Source organism: Haliotis cracherodii, unplaced genomic scaffold (assembly GCF_022045235.1).
Source record: "Haliotis cracherodii isolate W230 unplaced genomic scaffold, xgHalCrac1.p SCAF_8, whole genome shotgun sequence".
NCBI lineage: Eukaryota > Metazoa > Mollusca > Gastropoda > Lepetellida > Haliotidae > Haliotis > Haliotis cracherodii.
The window spans coordinates 31,093,437-31,109,669 of NW_027266341.1; positions in this window are offsets into that span (position 1 = coordinate 31,093,437).

Below are 16,233 nucleotides of genomic sequence, written 5' to 3' on the forward strand. Positions count from 1 at the left end.
CTGCAAGTCTGAATCTATTAATACACTTTAAATTATTGATGGAAAAGTTTTATAACTCAGTTGATCCACACATACACCCCCCCTCTCTCCCTCTCTCTCTCTCTCATTCACTCACTCATCGTGAGTATTCCCTCTAAAACTGGCACCTCTTTCTAGACAGTTTGACTGACCCATTATCACTTCTCGATTACCAAGAAATCAATCATCAAATACACTCCATAAACCAGCATTTGCTCAATCTCACCAGTCCAGATTGAACTACAGCTTAATCTAATCATCCTCCGCCATGGGCGTTGTTTATCACACGAAATCCATACTCAAGTCCCTTCAATTTCAGTGGCACGGGGCCAATGCTTGCAATTTGTGTATGGACCCGTCTCGTTCTGACGCGCCGGAAAGCGTTCTGAGCACAATGAATGTCGTAACATAATCAGTTGGGGTAAACTTAATGGAATTCAACTAAATTTGATTAAGTAACTTGTTCCATGTATATGCGGAGCAAGTTTGGAGCCAGTTAGATCGATCAGGCATTTAATACGCAGTCGCCCCAGATGATCGGTTGTGGACTGTCTACGAAATGATTATTTTGAGATTCCTGCTTTCAACGTGTGTTTGTTGGGTACGGAATCTGCCATGTCTTCCCGCACCTCAGGAAGTTGGATAAGATCGGGTAAAAACAATTTATTCTTCAAACAAGTCGGCGCATGTGTTTAGAGTAAGTGAAGCAGTTGGACGTAACGCCGTATTGAACATTATGAAAGTCACATCGCAATATGGGGATGTTTATAAGGACACCAATCCCTTTTTGGTATGCGGGATTCTGGGGTCTATTCGGAACTCATTTGTGATGTAGATGGTATTTGGTACGCAGGTTCAAAATTTAAAAAACAAATGTGCAAATAAAAATTCCCTTTCAAGATTTTATAAAAATTATATTTTAATTTTTCGATATTTTTTCAGTCGAACGTCACATCGCACCCTTTTCTAAATGCTATTGGGACATATGTTAAGTAGCATTCGGGATTCAGGACCAAGCAATAATACCCAGGGTGAATAATTTGGATGGTATTCGGGATTCAGGGTCGGAGGGGGTTGGTACCCTCATTTATGATTTGTGGTATAACCGACCCGTGAAGATCCGGGGTAGAATAGGTCTTCAGAACCCATACTTGCCGTAAAAGGCGACCATGCTTCTCGTAAGAGGCGACGAACATGATCGGGTGGTCTGGCTCGCTGACTTGGTTGATGCATATGCGTGGATCGATGATCATGTTGTCAATCACTGGATTGTCTGGTCCAGACTCGATTATTAACAGACCGCCATCATATAGCTTTAATATTGCTAAGTGCGGTGTTAGTAAAGTTCGCGGCCACTTCGACCAGCCATGTCTGTAGAGCGTTTGAATAGTGATTATGAGCGTCTTACACCAACCAGTTGGTGATGTAAGATCATGTGCTCTTAGCTGGGAGCCGGGTTTCACTTGGGATAACCCATTCATGTTTTTTGTCCAGATCGGACATGCTCTTATCTTCTGTCCCAGGCTGTCCACGGGATATGCAACCCTAAACACTCTCATTATGATGACCAAATAAAACGCAACTTATAATAGAAAACACTTATCGTTTGCTCCCAATTGGATGAAAAGTATTTGCTGAAGAATTGAATGCCGAAGTCTTGAATCATGGACATGGATAACCTATATCGATATCTTAAGACCACGTATGCTACTGATCATGAACACCGATAAAACAAAAATCACAATGTGGCTGTAATTCCGAGCTATGTACAATCTCAAAGAATATTTCATATTTAAAAACAAGCCGCTAGCACATCAAACCTCATTCATTGACGAGGTCCGTAGTCTGGTGGATAGAGCGTCTGCCCGGAGAGCGGAAGGTCTGTGGTTCGATCCCCGGTCTGGTCGGCTCGTAGTCGGTATACTATGTCTGAGTGGGGTATCCACAGGTATCTGAGGAGAGTACACAGGTTATCACAATCTCATTACATGCATCTTCTCCCCAGCTGAAACCACAACAAATGTGGCCCAGTCCTCCCAGGCGCCGCAATTCACTGTGCCGAGTTACGCCCCTTGGGCATGTCACAAATTTATAATTCTATTATTCGAAATTCGATTATTTTTCAAGGTTTTTCAGTACGACACCATTTCGTGAGTTGACTGTATCAAAAGTCACAAGCTGTGCCGTCTAAGGTGATGAAAGGGTGACACGGCGAGGATGATCATGCTATCAACCACTGGTTTCAGGATCCAAATTTTATTACTTACAGTCCAGCGTGGTTGTAGCTTGAAGAACATCCACAAACTTCTCCATTAAACGGATGGGTAGAGTTCAGTTAACGCTGGGTAATCGCTCTTATGAACACGGTACAAGCCGCCTTGTTAATGGGAGGCGGAAGTCGATGGTGCAGACGGATCTACTCTAACATGGCCTATTCCCTTCACGCGTGTAGACGTCGCGGGTCTGCAGTACAATGGAGGCGGGTGAGGAAGGCAGTGGCAGGCTTTTCTCCCATATGACATTGTCACTAACTCTATACAGCGGGTGGGGGCACGGGTGGCCCAGTCGTCTAAGGCGCTGCGATTCGCTGTGCAGAGTTGCGTCCCTTGGGCACGCCAGAAACCTATGATTGTGGGTTCGAATCCCAGTTCGCCCCGATTATGTTTCTAGATTTGTCAGCACCATACCCGTGCCCGTTGGTTTCACCGAAGTGGTAAACGTCTGAGACCTGCATCACTTCGGGCTTTCCTCCCACATTAAGCTGACCCGCCGTGATATAACTGGAACACTGTTAAAAGCGGCGTTAAACCCAACTCACTCACTCACTCACTATACAGCGGGTTTATTGTCGAGGGTATCAGGTGGTTCCTCTCGACTGGAGAGTCAGATGGGCAGGTGGACAAGTGGAGAGTCTGGTGGACAAATTATTGCCATATGACAACGGGGTGGGATGGAGTATGGGATGGGGGAGGTACGTACATGTACTACATGACAATACTGGATGATACAGGTATTACAGAGGTATCGACAAAGATTCTAACATCTATTCCGGGTCTGTCAATGAAAAAGCTGAGATTTGTCTTTAAAAATGCTTTTGTCGTTTGTCGAATTTGTATCCCCCAAAACACAAATAACTGTTATATACATCGATTTAGTCACGCTAAAACTACGTGCGTTCGCTATGTCCGTTTTCACATGACCAAGCACTCTGAAGACGTCGAAAGGAATTTATCTTTTTTAAAGATCTACTTCCTTCAGGTTTTATTGTATTTTAGACAATTTATTCAAATTGATAGCGATAGTAACTGAGGATTATTTTTAAAAAACAAAAAAACAAACCAACCCCATTTTACTTATTTTCTGATTGGCGGAATAGCAAAAACCCATCGCTTTTCATCTTCACAATACGTTTTTTTTTCAGTCTGCGAATTCGCAAACTAGTGGGTTTTTTAAAAGGCTGACCTAAATATATAAACCATGTTTGTTCGTGTATTCGCACAACTGTAAATATCTCAAGAACTATTTGCGTCCGATATCGTGTCATTAAACTAACTCGACAAAAATCGAAACTGAATTAAAACGAATTAACAGTCAATTACCATCAAACAGAACATTTCTCCACGTAATTCAGAAACGTGATGCATTTGAGAAGATGGACATTCATTTGATAATACATTCGGATCAGTGTGATCTTTGCTAATCACATTCTAATTCGATAAGCGAGAAGCTCGTGGCACTTGATTGTGTCCGTGGTGTCATGTTGTCATAGTTTCGGTGCTGCCTCGCTGCAGCACGTGGAACCTGTCATAAACAAGTTTATTAATCTAATAAACAACTAGCGGCGCCGATGAAAGCCCCAGATGCTACACGAGAAGCGAAGCTTTCTTGGTGAAAGAGGTTGCTTTTGTCGGACGAATAGAACGATGGTTTATAGGTTTAGCTGTCGTCATCGGTATTAGTGGCTGATAAATTTCGGTTACCGGCAGTTTCCGAATAACTGTGATAAAGATGAGTGTGTTGATGATAATGAATTGTATTCAGTTACTGTTAGTTTCCGAATAACATTGATGAAGATGAGGGTGTTGATGATAATGAATTGTACTCAGTTACTGTTAGTTTCCGAATAACATTGATGAAGATGAGAGTGTTGATGATAATGAATTGTACTCAGTTACTGTTAGTTTCCGAATACCATTGATGAAGATGGGCGTGTTGATGATATCGAATTGTATTCAGTTACTATTAGTTTCCGAATAGCTGTGATGAAGATGAGAGTGTTGATGATCATGATTTTTTTATTCGGTGACTATTAGTGTCCGAAGTCAGTGCTGAAGATGGGCGTGTTGATGATAATGAATTGTATTCCGTTACTATTAGTTTCCGAATAGCTGTGATGAAGATGAGAGTCTTGATGATAATGAATTGTTGGGAATTGTTCGCGTGACCAGGGAGCGATTTAACTTTTGAAGAAAAAATATGCACATTTTGATTGCAGATAAATTTCCTGTCATATCCAAATTTTCATTACATATCGAAATATAAAAAAAAATACCAAAAAGATATATTTCTAAATGTACATTCAATTCATTTCTTATTTCTTTGCGTGAAAGCTGAACTTCCATCGTAGTTCACCTAATGAAGATATGTAAATTAGCATTATTATTAAGAAAATCACTTATTTAACAATGCCATTCCAAAGTTTTAATGATATATACCTATTTTGCATATTGCCAATTGCACAATTATGTACCTCTGTATGTGGGCTAATGGCCTTAAATACAATAAGAATTGAACTGAGTGAGCGTATCCCACGCCATCGGTGTCACCCGTCACAAACACATGCAAAGGCATGTCAACTATTCACCTAAAAATACACGGGAACATATGGTACATGTCAAAATAGGGAATTGCATCGGACACCTTTCTTGTCACTGATGCGTCAAATTTGGAAATAACCTTCGCATGTCTATCACAAAAGATATTGAACGCTTTCCTGGGGCCTTTAATGTTGTAACCTTGATCAAACAGCTTCTGCGCAAGAGTTGTATAATCTTTGTTGAAATAATACGTTCGATTGTACCTCAAAGTAGTAAAATGTAGACACCAAGGGCATGAGCTGCAGGAATAGTGATTGACATAAAGGGAAAGTTGACTATTGGAATGTTATCGTCATCCCTTTTGACATAGTCTTGTGGAGAGTGAATAATGCATAGATTTGGTTGGTTTGTTGTTTAACGCCGCACTCAGTAATATTCCAGCTATATGACGGCGGTCTGTAAATAATCGAGTCTGGACCAGATAATCCAGTGATTAATATCATGAGCATCGATCCACGCAATTGGGATCGATGACATGCATCATACACGTCAGCGAGCCTGACCACCCGATCCCGTTAGTCGCCTTTTACGGCAAGCTTCTACTTTCATTTTTGACAAATTGTCCTGAACCTCTGAATATAGATACGTAACTGTTTCTGTGGTCACCACGTTTAGTAATAAAGGCCCCGTGGACCAAGGAATGGAATATTTCCTTAAGTTTGTTGGGTGGGATAGTGGTGTACAAGTTTGAAAATCAAATGTTTTAGATAGAATTGAACCTGGTTCTTTTCTGAGATTGTAACAGGCCAAGCAAATCCTTTTCGTTTTTGAAAAATCCACATGGAATTAATTCTACTTGTCTCAAATACCTTCAGTGAATATGTATATAAAGTCTTCCTTAATTGTAATAAGGATTATGTTTTGTCTTTGAGACAAGGATTTGCTGGGCCAATATGACTCTTTGTACAGATTTTTTAGGGAGCTTTGGAATCCAGTACAAAACAATAATGGTGATGTCATCAGGTTCAGAGAGAAGCCAAAAGTTGATGGTACTGCTACATGATTTGGGCAGATTTCTTCCTCAGTTAACATACTAACCTTACCGACAATGACCGAAAAAGAAGTACTATTCTAGAAGTATAAGCTTCCGCGGTAGTGCGGCTGTCCAATCGGCTGTTTCAATCAAAGGAGGATTGTTGTGATTTGATAATCTCTGATTGACCAATCTGAATCCAGTTATTTCAACATTCATGGTGAAATTATCCATTTACTGAAAAAATGCACACCTTCGTATATGCATTATTATGTTATCCTTTAGATGATTGTTTCGTCCATTTTTAGTAAATATTAGTTAAAAACAATTCATTTTACTATTGTGCAAAACAGTTAACATGAAGTTTAATTTGCTTTAGTGCCTCTGCAGTTATGGGTGTATTTGGAGCAATATTTAATATGCGCTACTAGTGCAATGGAATGCATAATAACCCCTTTCATTTTTTGATATGAACGTTAGGAAAATCTCATAGATGATCAAAATAAATATGTTAGAAAAAAATAAATACTCTGAATACAGATCAGCTTTTTGAGCTGTTCTGAGTTCGATCCCTATCGTTATAGGTTTGTTACCAACACATGGTAAAAGGGGATTGAAATAGATGCACAGAAATCACTCCAGTATTCAAAACGATACACGCTTTGCTTTTTCAAGCCAAAAGGGCATCTGCTCTCGATGTAAAACAATAAATAGTGTATATCTAATTCCGAAACACTTCCCTCTACAAAGACACATTAAGCTGGTGTGTGTAAACAACAGATATGAATATACAAAAGTGACTGAAGTTTCCTTACAGATGTGTATAACAAATTCACAATACGACATTTTCTGCAAAAGTGTGCAACATATGAAAATAAACAATCCCTAAACATCCAAACAGAGAGAGAAAGAATTATGCATTTACCGTTACCCGACCAGCATAAAAAGCCCAAGGAGAGTTCCTTCACTTCGCGTCAGTTTCTCGATTTTTTTACACAAACATATCGTAACATATATACCAAATGTTCGTTGTTTGTGATAACAAACAAGACACGCAAAAACAATCGAGTATACAAAAGCTCCCAAATCGTCCCTAACCTTTCTGATCCTTCAAATAACGCTGATTTATTGAAATCCGACAACGAGCAGGCGAAAGTTGTCTCAGTAACCTTTGGAAGAGGAGGCTGAGGTTGCAGCGGTAAGATGCTGGCAGAACGGTAGATGAGCGGTACCACTTCGCCAAGGAATGCGGCCAGTGTCTTCCTCCCTGCTTAGTGCATGTGTGCAGCTCTACCGCTAATTTCGGTACGGCAAGGTAAACTGGTCGGCCACTTGCTGTTTCGCCATGCTTCCCAAATCGCCTTTTTCAAAAAGCCCTGGCATAAATATTTAGGTAGCGTCTCACGTTTCCTGCCTATTAAGTTGGTAAGAGTTAGTTTCTGTAGGGTATGTGCCACAGCGTGTTTATTACCCCGCATCTGTTGCTCTGTTGTTGTGTGGTTCCCTTAAACAAAACTTAATTACGTTGGCTATGCGTGTAGTTAATTTAATAACCTTTAAGTAACAAGACTAACACGTATATGATCACATAGGATGCTGTGGCAATGTTAAGTGTTAATTATATATTATTGTCAAATACATTTCTCTTCATTTTGGGGACCTTGGTTACATCTTCGTTTAGTTATCAGTTTAATGGTTTCCTTTACTTTGACTTGTATCATATATTTCCATATGTTATGTTACTATATGTTCCATATGTCCCCGTGTCTGAACACTTGCCTTGCCTTGGCGTGTGTTTGTGATCTATGCCACCGGTGGGACAGGATACACTTACCTTTTTGAAAACACTTGGTATAAGTTATAGTGTTCATAAACATATATACTAGTAGTCGGAATCGTACAAAAGACTCTGCCTTTTATTGGAGATTTTTTATGATTATTGAAATGGTTTTGTCGGTTTTTTTTTAATACAATGAGACTGCCTCCGTGGTCTAGTGGTAGAGCGTCCGCCCGGAGAGCGGAAGGTCCGGAGTTCGATCAGCGACTGCGTCATACGAAAGGACGTAAAAAGATGGTACTTGTTGTTACCCTCACTGGCGCTCAGCATAAAGGGACTAAAACAAGGACTGGTCAGCTCGGAGTCAGTATACTGTGTCTGAGTGGGGTATTCATGTTAAACTGCGGCATGGTATCTCAGTGAGCTAGCACTAGTACAAGCAACCACACACACACACGTACATGTACGTCGCTATATAAGTGCAATAATCTTGGACGCGACGTTAAACCCCATTTCACCTCACCTTGAATACAATGTGTGTACGTTCAACATCGGCAGATATTTCTTCGTGCCTTGTTCTTATCAAGGAAGAGAGTGTAAGAAACAATAACATTTTAGGAACTTAAAAAGAAGAATTCATTACGCTTGTTTGTGAGAAATTATCTTAATTGCAGACTCCCACAGGTTTTCTCCTTTGCATACCTGTCTGGCAATACCAACAGCTGACTTCCTACTGTGTTTAAAGTATCACGGCCCTGGGGCTGCTTCTGCAAGAGGAGCTCAGTTGAAGGGTTGACATACCAGCCTTCAAAAACGTAGCACTGCGGTAGCTGTGTAAAGATAACTGTGTGTAGGTTATATACTAGAGCATATCCTACCACAGCCGTATCAGGGATAACTGTGTGTACAATATTTACTGTAGCATATCCTACCACAGCCGTAGCAGTAAGATAACTGTGTGTAGGTTATATTCTATAGCATATCCTACCACAGCCGTAGCAGGGATAACTGTGTGTAGGTTATATACTATAGCATATCCTACCACAGCCGTAGCAGGGATAACTGTGTGTAGGTTATATACTATAGCATAGCTTACCACAGCCATAGCAGGGATAACTGTGTGTAGGTTATATACTATAGCATATCCTACCACAGCCGTAGCAGGGATAACTGTGTGTAGGTTATATACTATAGCATATCTTACCACAGCCATAGCAGGGATAACTGTGTGTAGGTTATATACTATAGCATATCCTACCACAGCCGTAGCAGTAACATAACAGTGTACATTATTTACTATAGCATATCTTAGCACAGCCGTAACAGTAACATAACTGTGTGTACATTATTTACTATAGCATATCTTAGCACAGCCGTAACAGTAACATAACTGTGTGTACATTATTTACTGTAGCATATCCTACCACAGCCGAAGCAGTAAGATATCTGTGTGTACATTATTTACTATAGCATATCCTACCACAGCCGAAGCAGTAAGATATCTGTGTGTACATTATTTACTATAGCATATCCTACCACAGCCGTAACAGTAAGACAACTGTGTGTACATTATTTATTATAGCATATCCTACCACAGCCGAAGCAGTAAGATTACTGTGTGTAGGTTATATTCTGTAACATATCCTACCAAAGCTGTAACAGTAAGATAAATGTCTAGGTTATATTCTGTAACATATCCTACCACAGCCGTAGCAGTAAGATTACTATGTGATGGTTATATTCTGTAACATATCCTACCACAGTCGTAACAGTAAGATTACTATGTGAAGGTTATATTCTGTAACATATCCTACCACAGTCGTAACAGTAAGATTACTATGTGAAGGTTATATTCTGTAACATATCCTACCACAGCCCTAGCAGTAAGATTACCGTGTGTAGGCGTTATACTACAAAATATCCTAGCACAGTGTAGCAGTAAGACAACTGTGTAGGTTTTACACTATAACATATCCTACCACATCCGTAGCAGTAAGATAACTGTGTAGGTTTTATACTAGATGAATGGTCGTCAGTGAATGCGTGAACGATCGTCAGTGAATGCATAAACGATCAGCAGTGAATTGGTGAATGATCGTCATTGAATGCGTGAATGATCGTCATTGGATACGTTAATGATCGTCAGTGAATGCATAAACGATCGTCAGTGAATATGTGAATGATCGTCATTGAGTGGGTGAACGATCGCGTGAATGATCGTCAGTGAATGGGTGAATGATCGTCACTGAATGGTTGAAATCTCGCAAGTGAATAGGTAAATGATCGTCAGTGAATTGGTGAATGATCATCAGTGAATTGGTGAATGACCGTGAGAGAATACGTGAATGATCGTCAGTGAACAAATGAATGATCGTCACTGAATGTGTTAATAATCGTCAATGAATGCATGAATAATCGTCAGTGAATGCATAAATTATCGTTAGTGAATAGGTGAATTATCGTCAGTGAATAGGTGAATTATCGTCATTGAATGCGTGAATGATCGCCTGTGAATAAATGAATGATCGTCAATGAATGCGTGAATAATCGATCGTCAGAGAATTGGTGAATGATCGCCAGTAAATGCGTTAATGATTGTCAGTGAATGGGTGAACGATAGTCAGTGAATAGTTGAATGATCGTGAGAGAATGCGTGAATTGTCGCCATTGATTGTGTAAATAATCGTCAGTGAATGTGTGAATGATCGTCAGTGAATGGGTGAACGATAGTCAGTGAATAGTTGAATGATCGTGAGAGAATACGTAAATGGTCGTCAGTGAACAAATGAATGATCGTCACTGAATGTGTTAATGATCGTCGGTGAATGCGTGAATAATCGTCATTGAATGCGTGAATGATCGTCAGTGAATGTGTGAATGATTGTCAGTAAATGATTGAATTATCGCCAGTGAATGGGTGAATGATGGTCAGTGAATTGGTGAATGATCGTCAGTGAATGCGTGAATGATCGCCAGTGAATAAATGAATGATCGATCGTCAGAGAATTGGTGAATGATCGTCAGTAAATGCGTTAATGATTGTCAGTGAATGCGTGAATGGTCGCCAGTGATTGTGTGAATAATCGTCAGTGAATGCGTGAATAATCGCCAGTGAATGGGTGAACGATAGCCAGTGAATGGATGAATGATCGTCAGTGAATTGTTGAATTATCGCCATTGAATAGGTTAATAATCGTCAGTGAATGGGTGAAGTATCGTCAGTTAACGGGTTAATGATCGTCAGTGAATGTGTGAATGATCGTCAGTGAGTGTGTGTATGATCAGAGACCATATACCGGTATATGGTCTCTGGTATGATTGTCAATGAATTTGTGAATGGTCATCAGGGAATGGGTGAATGATCGTGAGAGAATACGTGAATGATCGTCAGTGAAGAAATGAATGATCGTCACTAAATGTGTTAATGATCGTCAGTGAAAGCGTGAATGGTCGATTGTCAGTGAATGTGTGAATGATCGTGAGTGAATTTTTGAATGATCATCAGTGAATGGGTGAATGATCGCAAGTGAATACATGAATGGTCGTCAGTGAATGCGTGAAGGATCGATCGTCAGAGAATTGGTGAATGATCGTCAGTCAATGCGTTAATGATCGTCAGTGAATACGTGAATGTTCGCCTGTGAATGTGTGAATGGTCGTCAGTGAATGGGTGAGCGAATGAGATTCAGTGAATGAGTGAATGGATCCCTTTTTGGTGAATGAGACCAATGAGTGAAAGAAAAGACAGTGAAAGACTGAATGGTCATCAATGAAGTGGTCAATGATTGTCAGTGAATGGGTGAATGAATCCCCGGTGGGCAACTGAGCGTTGCGAAGTGCACAGTGTCAATGAAGGTAGTGAATGAGTAAGAGAGTTAGAATGATGTGTGGAAGTATGGATGCGAACGCCATCCCGCGATGAAAACCTCAACTGAAACATTAATGTGAACCAGCACATGTGCACCGCCTCACCACCAGAATCTTTATTATTTCCCCACGAAAATAAGAGTTTCCATCTGAGATGAAGACTGAATCACGCTCATCATATCAAGAATGGATTTCTCTCTGAGTGCTTCTTCTCACAGCCAGGTAAGTATGAAAAGCTTTTATTTGCACGTTGTACTATTACTGGAACTGCGCAGCGTGTGGCGGAGGAAGCACTTCAGACGGCAACCCTGCTGCCGAGTTTGCAGACTTTGTTTTCAAGTCGACAATTGTCAGTAGGGGTATTATTGATCTAAACACGAGTCGGTTCCTGCAGACAAATTTTGAACGAAGATACTGTGGTTCGTTGTGACATGATCCAAAAGAGCCACGCGGTGGTCTTGATAGCAGAAACCATCCCCTCTGTTAAGGCATCACCTTACAGCTAAATGGTTCAGTAGAAGTACAAACAGGTCGTTTACACAGAGATAAATAAGTCATGGTGATTAATTTGCTCAGGTGTAGCTGTAACTGACGAGGTTGGGGCTTGTATGAAGCAATCTTATCAGTAGGTTTAAACATCAATTCTGAATGAGTATTGTTTTACTCCTCTCTCAGAAATATTCCTATTATATATGTCCAGAGTGGTGACACCAGACTACCTAAGTGTGGTTTTACGCCGCTTTAAGCAAGGATGTTGCTATGTCCCGACAGGAGACACAAGACTACCTAAGTGTGGTTTTATGCCGCTTTAAGCAATGATGCTGCTATATCCCAACAGGGGACATCAGACTACCTAAGTGTGGTTTTACGCCGCTTTAAGCATTGATGCTGCTATATACCGACAGGGGACACAAGACTACCTAAGTGTGGATTACGCCGCTTTAAGCATTGGTGCTGCTATATCCCGACAGGGGACACCAGACTACCTAAGTGTGGTTTACGCTGCTTTAAGCAATGATGCTGCTATATTCCCACAGGGGACACCAGACTACCTAAGTGTGGTTTACGCTGCTTTAAGCATTGGTGCTGCTATATCCCAACAGGAGACTCCAGACTACCTAAGTGTGCTTTTACGCCGCTTTGGCAATGATACTGAAATTGGCTTCAGACATTGAACCCATGTTTCGAATCGAACCCGGGCCTTCGGCGTGACGAGCCAACGCTTTACCCAATAGACTACCCCACCGCGCCGGGGTCCCTTAATTAGATTTCACACATTGTAACACATTAGCCTAGAGGTTAAAGCGTTCGCTCATCACGCCAAAGTCCCGGGATCGATTCCCCACATGGGAAAAATATCTGAAGCCTATTTCTGGTGTCCCCGCCGTGATATTGCTGGATATTGCTAAAAGCGGCGTAAAACACAACTCTGTCCCCCTACTTAATCTGGGGGCAAGTGTTTTTAGGAATGAAAAAGAGAGCTGAAGACTACTAATTTGGCTCCAGACATGTGAACGTTGATGTGCGCTATATGTTTCTTAGGACAAACGTATGTTCAATGTAGGGTTTTTTGACAAACGTATTGGTTTCAGCATATCCGTACGTAAGTTGCGTCGTGCCAGGACATGAATACGTATGTATGAATACGTACGCTGTGACGTCGATATTACCATATGTGTAAATGGCTTAGGTATGAATTTCAGAACGTGAATGGATAGGAACCTTTATGATTCGTAGAAAACAAGTTAATGTGTCCATTCCACTCGCTATCAGCAGTTATGCTATATAAATATCAAATTTCTTATTCGAGGAAAACTTCTTATTCACAATGGCGACATTTTGTTTTTGAAACAGATTAACCAACTTTCTTCCAGATCATCCTCAGCAAGCTCTCTCCTCTTGTCTGGAAACGTCTGGCCGGAGAAACCGGCAGAGCATAAGCTACTTTAAGAATCAGGCCATTGCTGGCATCAACATGATGGTTGTCATCCTCAGTCTGCAAGAGCCGTCACTTTGGGGATAAAACTCCTCCATGGGAATTAATTGGCACTGCAACCTGAAGTGACAGACAGAAATTCCTGTGTTTTATTTACCAGAAAGGTCACGTCGACCTGACACTGCTGCCTGTCCAGAGGAAATGCCTTGAATTCTTGAAAACATCCTCCAACAACCGTTCCGACTTAAGGCTGGATCTATCAGTATCAAATGCCCTGGCTCGCTGCCCGTACCCTCATAATGGCCACATGGCCTTTTTCTTATATGTGTCTTGTATAGTAGTGGGTTATCACACACAACCATCAAGGGGGTGGGGTGGTGGTGAACCAATGAAAAAGTGGTCAATAGGTCTGTCTCGAGTCAGGCCGTGTGGGGCTCTAGGTTATTGATGAAACACAATTTTATGATATGATTCAAAAAATGTATCCTTGTTCGGGGCATGTGATGTACGAGTATAGCCCCGCACTGCGACTGGGTGGATGTCTGATCATCTTTGGCATGGCGTTTAACAGTGAGCTGGTTTTATGCCTTTCCACATGTGAATACTATTTGTGAGATTTATGACCCATGAAAATGTTAAATCGTGTTTTGAAACTCATTCGTATCCATTTTTCAACACTAAAATCCCAACTAAAAACTTTTGAAATATAACATTAAACACATTGGGATTGTTACTTTATGAGATGTCAAGTTTCATAGTTTGAAGGGTTGGCATAGACAAGTTTAAAATGGAAGATTCTCTCTGCATGCTTCCTTGAAAGCGACTGAGGGGGATAGCTCGGTGCTGATTGATTAGTATGGCCAAGGGAATCTGAAATATTGTCCAAACACGGGCTGCAGTTTGATGTGGCCTTGAAAGAGCACTTGATGTTAAACCCAAAGGGAACTGACAGAGCATTTTGAAAGAGTATTTCTCACCACTGTTATTTTCTATCTGAGTTGCTCGATGCAAAGAGTGAGTGAGTGAGTGAGTATGGTTTTACGCCGACTTTAGCAATATTCCAGCAATATCACGGGAGGGACACACATTGTACACATGACGGGAATCGAACCCTGGTCTTCGGCGTGACGAACGAACGCTTTAACAACTAGGCTACCCGACCGCCCCTCAATGCAAAGAACTACCAGTGAGTGAGTGAGTGAATGACAATTGGGCTTCTTACATAGCAACCCGGGCCTTTGACGTGATGAGGGAACGCTTTAAGCACTAGATGGAGTATTGCAGTTGTCTGTGGCATAAACGAACAGCGTGCGGGGCTGCTTGTACTACAGACTGTAGTCTAGACGTATGTGGGATTTATAGTGCTGGTCCATTGATATACGAGCCGACCACTCCTTGTTTTAGCCCCTTAACACCGAGCGCCAGGCAGGGTAACAACAAAATCAGCTTTTAACATCTTTTGGATTGACGCAACCGGGGATCAAACCCCGACCTTCCGAAATTCGGGCAGACGCTCTATCTACTAGACCACGGATGCGGTCTTCAGCAACAAGCACATGTGAACTTCACCGGGGACGAAAAGGTTCCACTCAACACCTTCTGAAACAGAAATTCCACGATCTGTTTAAGGGAGGCGGATGGCAGTGACTAGCCAATGCAGGTGGACTGTCGACAGGATGGTGTTAAGAGTTCATCATTCATTCACAGCGAACAGACTTTTTGATGGATTTCGGCGTCAACACTGAGACTGATAAATGGCATCACAAAACCCGATATACATTTGGATAACTTTTTGAAAAAAGACCGGTAAAAATAGGAACAGCGAGATGATATATACTAGAGTCTAGGACGTCTTTCGTCTTCAGTCTGCTTTTGGTACAGAATTGTGTCTCGTTGTTACAAAGACAATATCATTGGTAGAAATAGTATTGGTATTAGTATTAATATTTCTATCATCATCATCATCATCATCATCATCATCATGATGTTCTTTTTGGTATTGCCACAATGACAAAAATTATTATTATCAGTAGTAGTAGTAGTAGTAGTAGCAGTAGTAATAGTAGTAGTAGTATAAATATATTATTGTCATTCTTAATTACTATTGCAGACGCACGGGCGGCCCAGTCGTCTATGGCACCGCAATTCGGTGTGCAGAGTTGCGGCCATTGGGCACGCCAGAAACATGAACATGGGTTCGAATCCGGGTTCGCCCCTATTCTGTTTCAATAGGTTTGTCAGCACCATACCTGTGCTCGTGGGTTTCACCAAAGTGGTAAACGTCTGAGACATCCATCACTTCGAGCTTTCACACTTACTTGTAACTTGAAAACTGTTAAAAGCGGCGTAAAACTCAACTCACTCACGTATCACCATGTACCGATGTCAAATTACTGCGACTTTGTAGCAATAAGTGAATATGCTAGATTCACCAGAAAAACTTTCAATGCAGTAAACCTATTAATAGTTATACCATCCTTTTCACAAACTTGACTGCCACAAACTCCATGGCCTTTCAGTGGATTAGCTGAATGAAAAACTCACCTGGGTTCAACTGTCATGGCACCTCCCGGTAATTTTTAGATTTCTTCTAGTGACTTAATTCAGAAATCAAGCTTCCTCTCCGTTTCCAAACTAATTATTTTTTTGACGTTTTCGCCATCGCGAAGATTGCTCTCTCCGGAGAATGAATCTTCAAGAGTTGTTTTTATGGTATCATCCGTTCCAGTCTTGTGTGCAGCATCACGAACTTGGGTAGTGGTGAAAAACTGTGAGGATTTTTTTC